The sequence below is a fragment of the Passer montanus genome, unplaced genomic scaffold (genome assembly GCF_014805655.1).
Source record: "Passer montanus isolate IOZ18808 unplaced genomic scaffold, ASM1480565v1 scaffold40, whole genome shotgun sequence".
NCBI lineage: Eukaryota > Metazoa > Chordata > Aves > Passeriformes > Passeridae > Passer > Passer montanus.
The window spans coordinates 7653543-7666829 of NW_024368819.1; positions in this window are offsets into that span (position 1 = coordinate 7653543).

Below are 13287 nucleotides of genomic sequence, written 5' to 3' on the forward strand. Positions count from 1 at the left end.
CATCTGAGATGTTCAGAAATGCAGTCTGTTCTCTGCCTTTTTGTTCTTCCTACGATGTTGTTTTCCTCTGCTCTGTTACTCTTGTCCCTCATCCAAGGCAGCACTGCTTACTCTTGCTTCTCTCACTTGTTCCCAGCTATCAAGCTTTTGTCCCAAGATGCTGTTTTTCTTTGGAGTGAGACAGATCCCTTTTCTTCTCAGACATTCTTCTGAGACCCTTTTGACAAAGTTAGCTGTGCATTAAATTATTCTGAGGATGTCTCTGTCTATGTTGGTATTAAAAACCAAGCAAAATGTTATTAACCTTTTGATATAAAATGGAGGTTTTGGCAATGGTGCTGAAAGTATGTTTTTGTATTCTATCACTTCCTACTGCTGTTTACAGTACCTCTTCTATTGTTATTATTTCAGATATTTCCTGGGAATGTTTTAGTATCTTGGAATGAAGACCTGGTCTGATTGCATATCTGGAAGAGAGAGATAACTACTACTAACTGTTCTTTGCAGTATACATCATCACAACACATCACTCACTCACCTGCTCACATAGCTTTTTTCCTTAGGCTTACTTTGCAATAATGCATCATGATTTTATCATCTTTATCCATTTTCTTCTTTTCATAGCTCTTTGCACTCCCACCTTATGCCTGGAAATTTTTCTGAGACAATTTTGATGTCTCCTATGCTGACATAATTTCATACCTACCTAGGACAGTTAAATGTTTTGGGTTTTTTCTGCATTTCAAGATCACTTTCCCCTTCATGGGGAAAAGATCTCTGCATTTTTGGTATGAAATACAATATTTTTTCTGTATTCCTTTACCTTTTTCTATTATCTTTTATCTTGTCATCTAATTGCAGCATAAGTGATTCTTATCATACATTGACATGATTAATAGATTTTCAAATTTCTGGTTTTATTGTATGAAATGCTGTTGGATCAGAAGGTTTGCTAACTTTCTCAAGGCCACTGGGTCTTATTATTACAAAGTATGCATTTATACAGCCTGAAGATTTTCTGGAGGTCTAGAAAAGAAAAAAGAATCTATTTAACTTTTTAACTTATTGCAAATTCTGTTTGTTTGTTTATTTTCTTTTAAAACAAGAATGTCTTTCCAAAGCTAAGAATAGCTCCAGGAAATGTAATACTGAAGAAAGATATTCAAAAGATCACTTAAAACTTGATGTAGGTATTATACAGACCTATAGTAAGAACAATTTTACTAAAGAGGGGAAAAAAAGTCCTACTAAGATTATGCATTATGCTGTTATGCTGCAGAAAGAAATGTGGAGTTTTTTTTTTCTATCTAACCTAGGAGAGTATGTGAATATTCATTCAAATCAAGCACTGACATCTGCATGTGCTTTACTTGGCTTGCTTTTAATCAACAAACTGTCAGCCTATGATATTACTGTAAGTACACAGTTCAGGTGCCAAGAAATTACAGGCCATTTTAAGTCCTGGGTCTGTGTTGGTTAGTGAGTTAATACAAGTGCATCTAAGATGTATGCCTCATGCCTGAACAGATACAAAGTATGCTTATTTTGGCTGGTGAAAGTACATCCTGGAATGTGTTTTTCAACTTTGAACAGCTTGATGATAAAAAAAATAAAAGGAAAAAAAAAGACAAAAAATTTCTAAATGCCAGTTTGTCTGGTTTAAGGGTTATTAACTCACCATGAATTTAAAAGTACTATAGTTGCCAGTCTGTGATGGGAAAATATGTATAATGAATACAGGAACAACAACCAGGGGGAAAGAAAGAGCAATCAGGGGGAGAGATTTACTGCAGTGTTAGTATTTCATTAGTCTATGTTTGCTCTCACTTGCCATGAACTCACTGAAGCTGCTCTTCCTTTGATGTGCCCGCAGCAGCTCAGTTGACCCTTTCAGCAGCAGCTATGCAAGGCAAGGTCTGCTCCAGGCCCTGAGACTTGCTTCACAAAGGAAGGCAGAGGCCAGTTGGCATGATGGAATTTGGTTCATTGACTGTAGCATGATGGAAAACATTCCCATTCACCAGAAAGTTGTGAATGTGAAACCCTGCCATATCCTGCCTTTTCCTTTCTCATGGCTTTTCCCTTCTTTTTCTCTCATTTTCTCCCTGTTTCTGTCCCAGAACAGTTAGCAGAGCTTCAGAGATTAACCCTCAGCACTGCTTCTCCAGTGTTCTTTAACTGAAGGAAACAAAGCCACAGGGAAAAAGAGTCTGGTGCTAGTTTCATTTGGTCCTGATCATCAGTGATAACGCAGACTTCAATGAGAGTCTGGCAGCCCTTGTGCTAGCAGCACTCTTGGAGGAAACTCCACTGCTAAGTTCACTGTGAGCAAGGTGGCAAGTCTTCAAGGCAAAGCTGCCTTCATTTTGTGCTAGGTCTCTTCAGATCAGACTCTTGATCAGCTGGGCAGGGTGTGACAAGCAGCATTGGAAGGCCAGGTTGATACCATGACCTGTAGTAACTCTTGTATCCACAGAAGAAACTGTCATCTGAGAACCAGAGGGCAAATAAAAGTGCTGTTTTGCCATGCTCATCCTCCAGGTTGTTAAAAAATAAAAGTAATTCTCGGCATGAAATCAGTTTCTGAGCAAAATTTGAGGATGTGAATGTGATGCTATGTTGATAGGCACATATGTGCAAATGCTAAGTGGCAGAAAGGGGGAAAAAGAGATGCAGCCACATTTCCCATTTCGAGAAGAATCTAAAGTCTCTTAAAACCCTGCTTCCTATAATCCCAATGCATGATTGAACAGATGCATTTTCTTTCTCACTTCCCTGGCTTCTGAGACATCAGATACTATCTGTTAGATGCAGGATGCTGGGTTAGGTATGGCAGTTCTTGTGTTCCTAAGGGATTGCTCTGCCAGAGTTGCCACTGTTCATCTGCATTCAAAGATGGATTTAAACTGAACTGATAAAGAAAGAGAACTTGTATAAAGCATACAGTAACTCATTCTGTTAAGGATTTGGCATGGCATTCAAGGGAAACCAATTATGATTTATGTCAATACAGCATAGATAATTTCCCATTGATTGACTGCCAGATCCTTCATAAAATAATGAGTTAGGCCTGATGCCAGTGATTCTTGAGCACCATCAGACCAGTGTTTCTATTTCATATGCCCTTGACAAGGTTTCTCTCAAAAATTTGTGACTTAAATGAGTTTATAAGTTCTCTTCAAATATGCAAACTCAAATAAGCTGCTATTCCCTTATGTGCTAGTGGGGTTATAAAATGCATGCTCTTGTCTAGGCATTTGGCTACAGGTCTAGCAAAACTGAGTTTCATTCATTACTTAAAAAAAAAATAAACAATAGGAGTTTCTTTGTTTGCTAAGGATTCCTCTTAGAAGATTAGTGTGTGCCCATATTCCAAGTAGCTCTCAGAGAAAAATATCTCATGATCAAGCCTAAGGTTATCTGGAAGCAAGTGGTATGTCTTGAGGACTAACTGGTGTGGGGAAAATCCTCTTTGCTTATCTGGAAGAGTCATTTACAAATTTTCTATTGCTGCAGGCCTGACCAATGCCAGTCACTGTGTGTGTATTCATTATTCAAGAGACACAGAACTGAATTTTCCTACCCTAAGGATGAGGAGATGGGGGATGCCCATGTCTGAACTTCTTGTGGTGTGGGATGGGTAAGTGGCTGAATCTCCGTTTTCAAAGGTGTGAGTGAAGTCAAGGCAGCAGTTGGTGCTTCTGGAGAGGACATATGCCCTCTGTCTCAGGAATTTGTCATCTCAAACACAGAACTTCTCCTTTGAAAGTATCTGCAGCTATTCTGTTTTTCTATTCCCTTGCAATAAAGCACCAGGTCATACACATCTGGTGAGAGCAGGGCAGTCCTTTTTGTGCTGAGTTTGGCTGTGGTGGAGTTAAATTTCTTCCTAGTAGCTGGTAAGGGGCTATGTTTTGGATTTCTGCTGAAGACAGTGTTGATAACGCAGTGATGTTTTGGTTATTGCTGCACACTGTTTACACAGAGCTAAGGCCTCTCCTGCTTCTCACCCCATCCCACCAGTGAATGAGCTGGCGATGCACAAGAACTTGGGAGGGGACACAGCCAGGACAGCTGACCCCAACTGACCCGAGGGATATCCCATACAATGATGTCATGCTCAGTATATAAAGCTGTGGGAAGGCAGGAAAATTCAGTGATGGCATTTTCCTTCCCGAGTAACCATTTCCCATGACAAAGCCTGGGTTCCCTGGGGATGGCTGAACACCTGCCAGCCCACGGGAAGTAGTGAGTGAATTCCTTGTTTTGTTTGCTTGAGCATGCAGTTTTTGCTTTACCTGTTAAACTGTCTTTATTAAGCCCATGAGTTTTCTCACTATTACCCTTCCAATTCTCTCCCCAGTCCAAGGCAAAACGAGTGAGAGGCTGTGCAGTGCTTTGTTTCCAGCTGGGGCTAAACCCATACATTTTCCTATTGCTGACAGTCTTCTGTCTTAAATACTGCCTGTCTTGCCTATGCCCAGCAACATCCACATATGTTTCCATGAATGCTGCATATCTAACTACTTAAAGAACTCTGCAAACTTGAAGTTATTTCTTTCCAGGCAGAAAATCTAGAAAACCTCTTAAAAACAGCCTTCATCTCCTCTTCTGAGAGAAGAGCAAACCAGTTTGGTGAGGTTCACCTGGAGATTCACAGCCTCCAGGGAATTTGAGTAGGAGCACAAAAGAAATAAAACAGAGGTATGGTGAGGAAGAATTTTAAAGGAGAAAGCAAAAAAATATCAGCTGGAGGAGACATAATTTCTAGAAATTAAATAAGTCTTACCAAGCTTGGCATTTTTTAGGGGATGGGTAAAGTGAAGCAGCTGAAGCTGGAATTAATAAATATATGGAAGGGAAAGGGAATGTGCAGTGTTTTAAATGTTCATGTAAACTTTTAATTCTTGTTCTAATGGCTGTGTGCTTTTTGGTTAACAAATACTGCACTCTTCAATGGAAGAAGTTTCTTGTGAGCACTTAAATCAAAAGTAGTGTCCCAAATGGAAACCTATTGACAATGGCAGTTATATACATAGTTAATTATAGATGGAAAAGAAGAGGACCTGCAGACTCAGTTGCTATTTAATAGTAGGTGAGTTACAGATATTTTTTCTGTGAGAGGGAGACTTTGAAAAACTCCACTTTTAGTGCCACAGGCCTTAAAAGCACTGCTCACCTTGTGACTGTGGGAGATGTGAATGCATAAAATACAGACCCTTCCAGCTCTCCTTTCCTTACACACACAGAGGCCAGAGCCAAACAGGCTCCACAGGTGTCCCAGATCCCAACCAGAGTTTCACATGATACTTATCCCAGCTGCCCTTCCTGCCGACCCTGGCAGGAAGGGTGAGAACTGGCTGTGTTAAAATCAGCAAGAACATGGCTTACTCCTAAGGAAGCTTTAAGGTTTGCCAGAATTTTAGCCATTAACAGCTTGAATCCTTGTGAAAGTGCCTGCTCTCTACTTCAGCTGGTATGAAAGGAGCCTGTAAATTCACACACAATTCATAGGGGTAGCAATTTCTTCTTTGCTGCCTAAAGCAGTGAGGAGGGGTCAGACAGACTAGGAAATGTGGTGCAATTCACCATCTTCTGTGTACAAAGATTTCTGATAGATCACTCTTAGTCACCCTGGCAGCCTTCTGTAATTCAGTGTTATTCAAGAAAACACACAAGGTGCTCCCTTTGCATGATAATTTTTCTGCTGAGCACTGAGGCATATCGATTTTTTACTTCATTGAGGTTTCCACAGAGGTTATGACATTTAATGTTCAGCTTTAGCTGCTCATTGCTATGTGGGATATGAAGTGACTGTGGCCCTGAAAAATTGTCTCTCTTCATGGCACTTCAGCAGATGTAAATAACAATCTTGCTCCAAGTTGTCCATGCATGAACAGTAAGAAAGAAATGAAAATTCAGTTGCACCAGACCCGTTCCCATCTGCAGACTGCAGAATTTCTCCGAATAATACATTTTCTCTTCTGTCCCCAATCCCAGTCAAGAATCCTATGGGAACACCCTGAGCAGGATGATAAGTTTTGTGCATGCCTTGCTGGCTAGCACATCTGGTTTCTGCTGGAAGAAGAGGTAGGCTGGCTTCCTTCAACGAATGTTCTTTAAACAAGGACTTTCTTTCATCAAGTCACCCAGTGCCTTAGCTGTGGAAATACTCTTTCAGAGTTGCAGCCTGTCCCATTTGGTGCAATCTGCAAGGAGGGAGGAGGTTTCTGAAGTACCCTCAGCTTATGCCATAAATGATTCTGTGATTTAAATGCAATACATTTGATCTGGTAACCAATGTGTGCTATTGAAGGTGTTCCTTCCCTAGAAGACACCTGGTGGGTTGGGTGCAGATGCAGAACAAAGTGAAATGTTTCGTCTGAACTCAAATGCAATGCACAACATGCAGCAGAATAGTGCTTGGAGCAGAATAAGCTGAAACATCTAATGTCAAGGAGGTCACATGCAGCCAAGAGAGAGATCTTCTTAAGAGAGAGGTTTCTAAAAAAGCCAAACTCAGAAGAGGTGTCCAAGCAGACCTCCATTTGTGCAAGTTGTTAAAGGCTGGAGGCCACCAAGAGAAGCTGAAGCTGACTGAACATGGCTCTTACTCTGGCTGTGATATATTTGGCTCAAAAATTCAGCAAACAGGAGCCTGTTAATATAGTTCTTCCTCTCTCTCTTTCTCAGGTACAGGAGAGGATCAGCCTCAGTTACCTCATTGACATATTGTGGGAAATAGGAGTTCTGGAAATTGGCATTAAAAAGCAGCGGACATATGCCCGTTTTCCACTTTTAAATTTTAAATGGTTCATAGAAAAATATTTATGGTATGATTTTCTTAAACACTGTATTTTCTTAAACACTGTAGCAACAGCCTAATTTTCATCAAGTGTACTGCCTAGGTGCTCTGGGAGTGCTTAGGCAGCCTAGTTTGGAAGCCAAGCATGTTGTGTGAAGGCAAATTTTCTCCTCTTGCATTAGAGTGACCATCTAGCTCAGGTTTCCACTGCCAATTCATACAGCAAGGACTACAATTCACTAAATGGATGACCAGCCAGCTCATTAAGAAGTAGTTATTCCATAATTTTGTTCAGACTGACAGCAAAATCCATGCAAAGGATCCAAGTGATACCACCCCGTAGGAGAGCACCTGTACCACCACAACCTCTAGTTTGGATGAATTAAGGGTATTTGAAAGTCAAGCTTTTAGATGTTTGTATTGTTTTTGAAAATTAAATTATGTAATATTAAAATACCTTGAAAATATATTCATTCATAGGTCCTACAGCATCAAAAATATAGCAAATTATTTTGTCTGAATGGGAGTCAGTTCATAAGTATATGATCTTATTTTTTCCTTAAAAAAGGTGTAGTTTTAAAAATTGAGCTTGATTTTTGTATCATCTGTATTAACATTGAATAAATTATGGTCTCAGATATCATGCTTTAGGTCACTTGCAAATGAAACAATTAATATTACCTCTGTGTGCTGCACTAAACTTTGTTCTGTTTTCTAGTATTACCAAGATGTTTGATAATCTTGCCCATTCTCTTTTGCTTGCAATTTTTCTCAGTATTTGAGAGCCAAGATGCTTTTGTACTCATTAAAAACAAGCAAATATACTGCTTTATATTTTTGCACCACCTTTTTTCTTATAGAACACACAGTACTGTGTAAACATTACTTATAGAACAATTAGCAAAAACACAGTCTGTGTTTTTGCTAATTGTTCTATAAGTACTCACCCTCATTGACAGCTGCTTTCAAAGGTTTTTTTACTTATACTAAAAAGTTTGTACATGGCCTTTGTATTTTTCCACGCAATTTAAGGCTAAAGAGAGTAAAAATTCTAGATACCTTCTTTGCTGAAGTCTAGAGGTTATGATGGTTTAATTCCAGCTGTAGTATTTTGCCACCTAAGCTGATGCTAGTTGTGGATTTAACACTGGAAGTGCCTAATCTGGTGATGAAGGGGAGCGCCACTGTTCTGGATTTTGGAGCTGCTTGAGTACACACAGAGAGGACAGTCCATGAACAAGGGGATGAGAACTGTAAATTAGAAAAAATGTTACAGGAGAAGACTGAACAGTTCCTCTTGTTGTTGCAAGATCATTGCTTATTGCAGGTTTGCTTATATTTGTCAGAGTCTATTTTTAAAATTCCAAACAATGCAACTTCCACCTCATCCCTTGGGAAGTTATTCACCAACTAATACATCTTGCCACCTGGAAGTTTTTTCCTGATATTCTCTGTTAGTTTTTCCTTTGTTAATACCTTTTCTATAATAAAAACTTATTAAATCACTTATAAAATTACAGCTTCTCTGTGGGTTCATCAGGATAAACTGAGCAATTATACCTCCTGTACCAAATTCTCTATGATGAAATTAACTCCCCACCAGATTTATAGACTAAAATGGGCTGAGTTGGTAGGGACCCATCAGAATTATAGTGTAAAATGATAGCATAGCACGGTATAGCATATTCTGATTTGGATAGGATCCACAAGGATCATCAAGTCCAACTCCTGGCCCAGCACACAACATTCCAAAAATCCTATCATGTGCCTGACAATGTTGTCCAAATGCTGTAATATTGCTGGGTGCTGTGACCACATCTCTGGGGACCCTGTTCCAGTGTGTGAAGAACTTTTTCCTGATATCCAAACTAAATCTATTGTGACTCAGCTTCATGCTGTTTTCTCGAGCCCTGTTGCTGGTTATGAGAGTGAAGAGATCAGTGTCTTCCCCTCTGCTTTCCCTTGTGACAATGTTGAGGAGCACAATGAGGTGTCGCCTCAGTCTCATCCTCTTCAGGCTGAACAAACCAAACAACCTCAGCAGCTCCTCATGTGGTAGATCTGTATTATATTCATCACAATTGATCTGAAACACAGCTTAGGAACAAATGAAAGAAAAAAGACCCCAACACCCTGCTGGTGAGTTGTACAGAACTCAGTGTCCAGCCTGGTGTGCTGTACTCTTTTTCATGTGTGTCATACTTTACACACTATTCTATTACCTTAGGAGAAACCAAACTTTTAGCTACTGGTTTTAGTAAGGATTGCTGATTGGTATTAATACCTTATACTCGTGGTGTTACTATCTTAAGAACTCGGGGAAAAAATGTTCTTTATCAAAAGACTTCTTATCCTATGCTTTATTCCATCTGAGGACGTAGCTAGTCATTCTGGGCTGTTTTAACCCTGGATAATGTAAAGTACTATCAGCTTCATGTGTGTTTTTCTGTCTCAGTTTTAACGTGCTCTTCCCTTGGATTTAGAGGAGATGAACAAGGCATGCAGCTCTTCCCTGGACACACTGCTTCACAGCCTGGAGTACTAACATAAACTGAAACTGAATCACTGGACATGATCTAACTAGAATTTAAGGTGCAATGTGTGTGCTATTGCAGGGTGACTCCATGCAGAACTCTCTTGCTTGCATGAGCTGAGATCTTTGAAATATGAGGCTGGAGGGAATTATGTGATTGTCACAATTACCTTATTTATTAAACCCTTTCTGCCATTGCTCAGGGAAGATGGGATTCCAGTGTCAAAAAATGGCTTTGCAACAGATATACTGAAGATTGAAGTGATGTGTGCTCTGAACAAATTCAAGCGTAGAAGAGTATTGCCAAACAGCAGCTAATCTATATCTCCGATTGATAAATGTCAACCTGTGATCCTTATTAAATTATAATATACTGCCAAAAAGAAGGTCGGTAATGAAATTTGAGTTACCATAATATGATAAATTCTTTAAGGACCTGGGATGTTTAATCAACAGGTCTTAACTGACAATCAGCAGTGTACATGTCCAGGAAAAATAAATGGAAATAGGCTGATAAAAATAAAAGTGATCCACAAAAAGAGCCTAATGTGTGAATGAAATTGTTTGAGAGTCTAAAAAAAAGAGGGAAAGATGGTTACTTTGCCTTTGCTGAGAACCTAAAGAGTGGAATGAACAGATTTGCAAAGGACCATTACAATTTACTCTTGAGATACGACAGAAGTTCAGAGTATTTAGCAAATCAGGTAATCCTACTGCATTTTGGCAAAGTCATCTGGACATAATGAATGCAAAGATGTGCATGTTTCCCATGCCCTTTTGGGAGCTACAGGTCCTGAAGAGTGTGCTCAGAAAGAGTATGGCAGGAGAGCATGCCAGGGTGTGCATGCTGCCTTCTGACCACCTTGATGGTCACCAAAGTCAGAGAGAGGAATACAGTGGTGAAACAGGGTTTTGAGGACAAGACAAAAGGGACAGAAATGCCTGGGTTATTCCTCTGTTTGTTTTATTTAGGTTAAAAAAGCTTTTAATGTTCATTTTATCTGTTAAGTCCTGCAGACAAAATTTCTGATAGGGCAAAACAATTGTTCTTTCATACAAAACCAGTTTTTTCCTACTGATGCAGCAGTACGTTTCTGTAATTCCTCTTCAGAGAATTGCAGAGACTTCTCTGCCTTTCACAGGCACAAATCAGGAGCATATCCTTTGTGTCTAGTACCCAAATTAACACCAGTGTACTTGGGACTTGAATTTGATGTGCTGTCTTGATTTGGCAATGGACTGGAGAGACTCGTGATTTAGGAGCTGTTGTACAAAATAGCTTGAAGAAAACAAGAATACTTGTTCCAAAAGAAGGATGGTTATTCCTGAGAGAAATGATGCTATTTTATGAAGCTAAATCAAAAACTAGAGAAATGTGTGTCAAAAATGTCCAGGCCTATGAGTAAAATTGAAGCATATTCTTGCAAGGCTATTTGGTACATTTATTCACAAACTTGGCTGACACTAAAATAGTCTAAAAACCCAACACACGCAATATGATGTTTATCACAATTCAACGTACTCAATATACTTGTGTGAAGTTACCACTAGAAATGTCAACATGTCTCAAAGGCTGAATCAGGAGATTTTTGACCACAATTGAGTGTAAAGATTAGAGATGTATTATTGGAGTGTATTGAAACCTGACACATTACATCATGGATCTGCATATTATTGCAACAAAGATGTTTTCTTTGAGTACTATCTTAAAAAAGCATCTGAGATAAGTGAATCTGTAACATAAACTGTCTGGCTGGTTATATAAATTGTGTTTCTTGTTTGATTCTGTTTGTTTTGTGCAGCTCTTTTTATAGCTTCAGGTTCACATTTTCTCCCAGGCACTTAGCTGTTGTTGAACAGGAAGTGAACAGGCTGCCTCACAGGGGCTAGAATTATCACAAAGTTGCTCTGACCTGGGCTCTGTACCCAGGTCCTCAAAATGTAACTGCAAGGGAGTGAGAAGACTCTATAAAACCTTGCCCTTTTCACTCTGCAACCCAGGGAAGGCAAGGCAGGAAAAAGAGGGTAAGAAGAGGAAATATGTTTTTGGGTTTTTTCCTAAAGGATTCCCTATCATTAAGGAAACTCTGGTGCCTGTGCCAGAGAGCATCAGATGTGCACTCAGTTCTGCTCTACAGCTGTCCAACCCAATCTAACTTAGGATCAGCAGTCAAGTGGTGGAAATGGCAAAAGATCCTGGCGAGAGGAGGGTGCAAAATGCTGCCTTCCTGTGTCTGTGGATATATTCAGTGTTCAGAGAGGAACACCAAATGTGGCAACTGAACGTGTGTGAGCCACAGGCAAGGACAACTGTCTGTCATTGCCAGAGATATTTGGGTTCTGTTAACTGGAGCAAGTCAGAACATTATTTTATTCTGGGAATCAGTTAGGACAAGTTATGTAAAAAAACCCAATGTTCCCTTAAAGCTGATCATTCCATAAGTACACCCAGCTTTGTCCTTGGTATTGCCCATGGCAGGGACTGCAGTGATCTCTTGATCCACTCTTCATATGCCTATGGCTCTGTGTCTCAAGTTATTCCCCCTGGGGTACCAGCTCTTCCTCAGCCTTTCATCCTGTTGTTCTGGGGGCCTAACTCCCCAGAGGAGATTCTTGATTTTGAAGAATGTTGTTGAGCATAGCTAGATACCTGGTGGGCCTCTCCAGTGTGGCTCATACTCTTCACACAATGCCATTGTTACTCTCAACTAATAGCTGGTGAGTAGAACCCTTGACAGGCTTTGTCTGTGCTCATACTTGGATAATTCTGTTTTTTCAGTGCCAAAAAAAATGCTCCACAAAGGGAAAAACATGAGCAAGTTAGAAAAAAACAAAAAAATGTCTAATGAAGAAGGATGATCCTGTTGTGCACTGTCTTTTGACATATTTCCAAAATTTAGAGAGTGTAGGAGTACCCAAAAAGGAAAAATAAACTTATTCTCCAGCAAATGTCTTTCTTTACAAGGGGTTCAGAGTTGATTACAAGCATATGCTCATGCATGCACACACAACTATTCCACCTGTGGAAGGAGATTATTTCCATCAAAGTCATTGCTCACAAGGCAATAGCGAGAGTTGAGCGTCCAGTTGTGGTGCAGCTGGTTGCTGCCAGGAGGAAGCTGACCCTGGGGCACTGGGCTGTGTACAGGTCCTGGTGTGGACACTGCAACAAACAGGAATAAATATGCAGACCTGCTTTCAGTTCAGACCCACTGGAAAAACACTCCTCTAGAAGATGTTCATGGCTTCAGGACTCTGAATATGGTCTTAAAATAAGAACCTGTTATTGAAAGTGTGTTTGGGGAGCCTGGCCTTCTCTTCACCAGAAACTGGACTATCAAGCTTGGCATCATTAGATTTTTCCCAATTGTATTGGATGAGCCATTACAGCCCAAAAGAACAAAATACAAGAGCTTTTTCTTGTAAACTTGCTTATGGATCTGTTAAAACTTCTCAGAAAACACCATCCATCTCTATATGTACCATCACAAACCAGCATCCAAAAAATGTGTCAAGAGAACAATAACCACACATCATTGCCTGATAGTCAATAACATTTTGCGTGCTGTTGAAGAGGCACATAGCAGATGCTTGCTTTAGCATCACTGACAAAGGATGTGCTGAATGCAAGGGCTTTCCAGATGTGTGGGTGTTTTACGATAGAATAAAAGTCGTCTGCATACACAAATTTTCCTTAACCCACTAAGAAACCAGAAATGAATGCAAACAACCAGCAAACTGCGCCATTAGAATATTCCGTATCAGATTGTTTCCTTCTATCAGAAACATTTGCACAGGATTTTAGGCAAGACTGCTGCTTCATAATGGGTTTGAAATGAAAGCGGGAAGGGTACTTTGCCCAGCAGAAGTATTCAAATGCTTTTCAATCACTCCTTTCCTGATTAAAGCATTTTGTTTTAAACAGTGGTTACTGCTCACAGGAAAGATT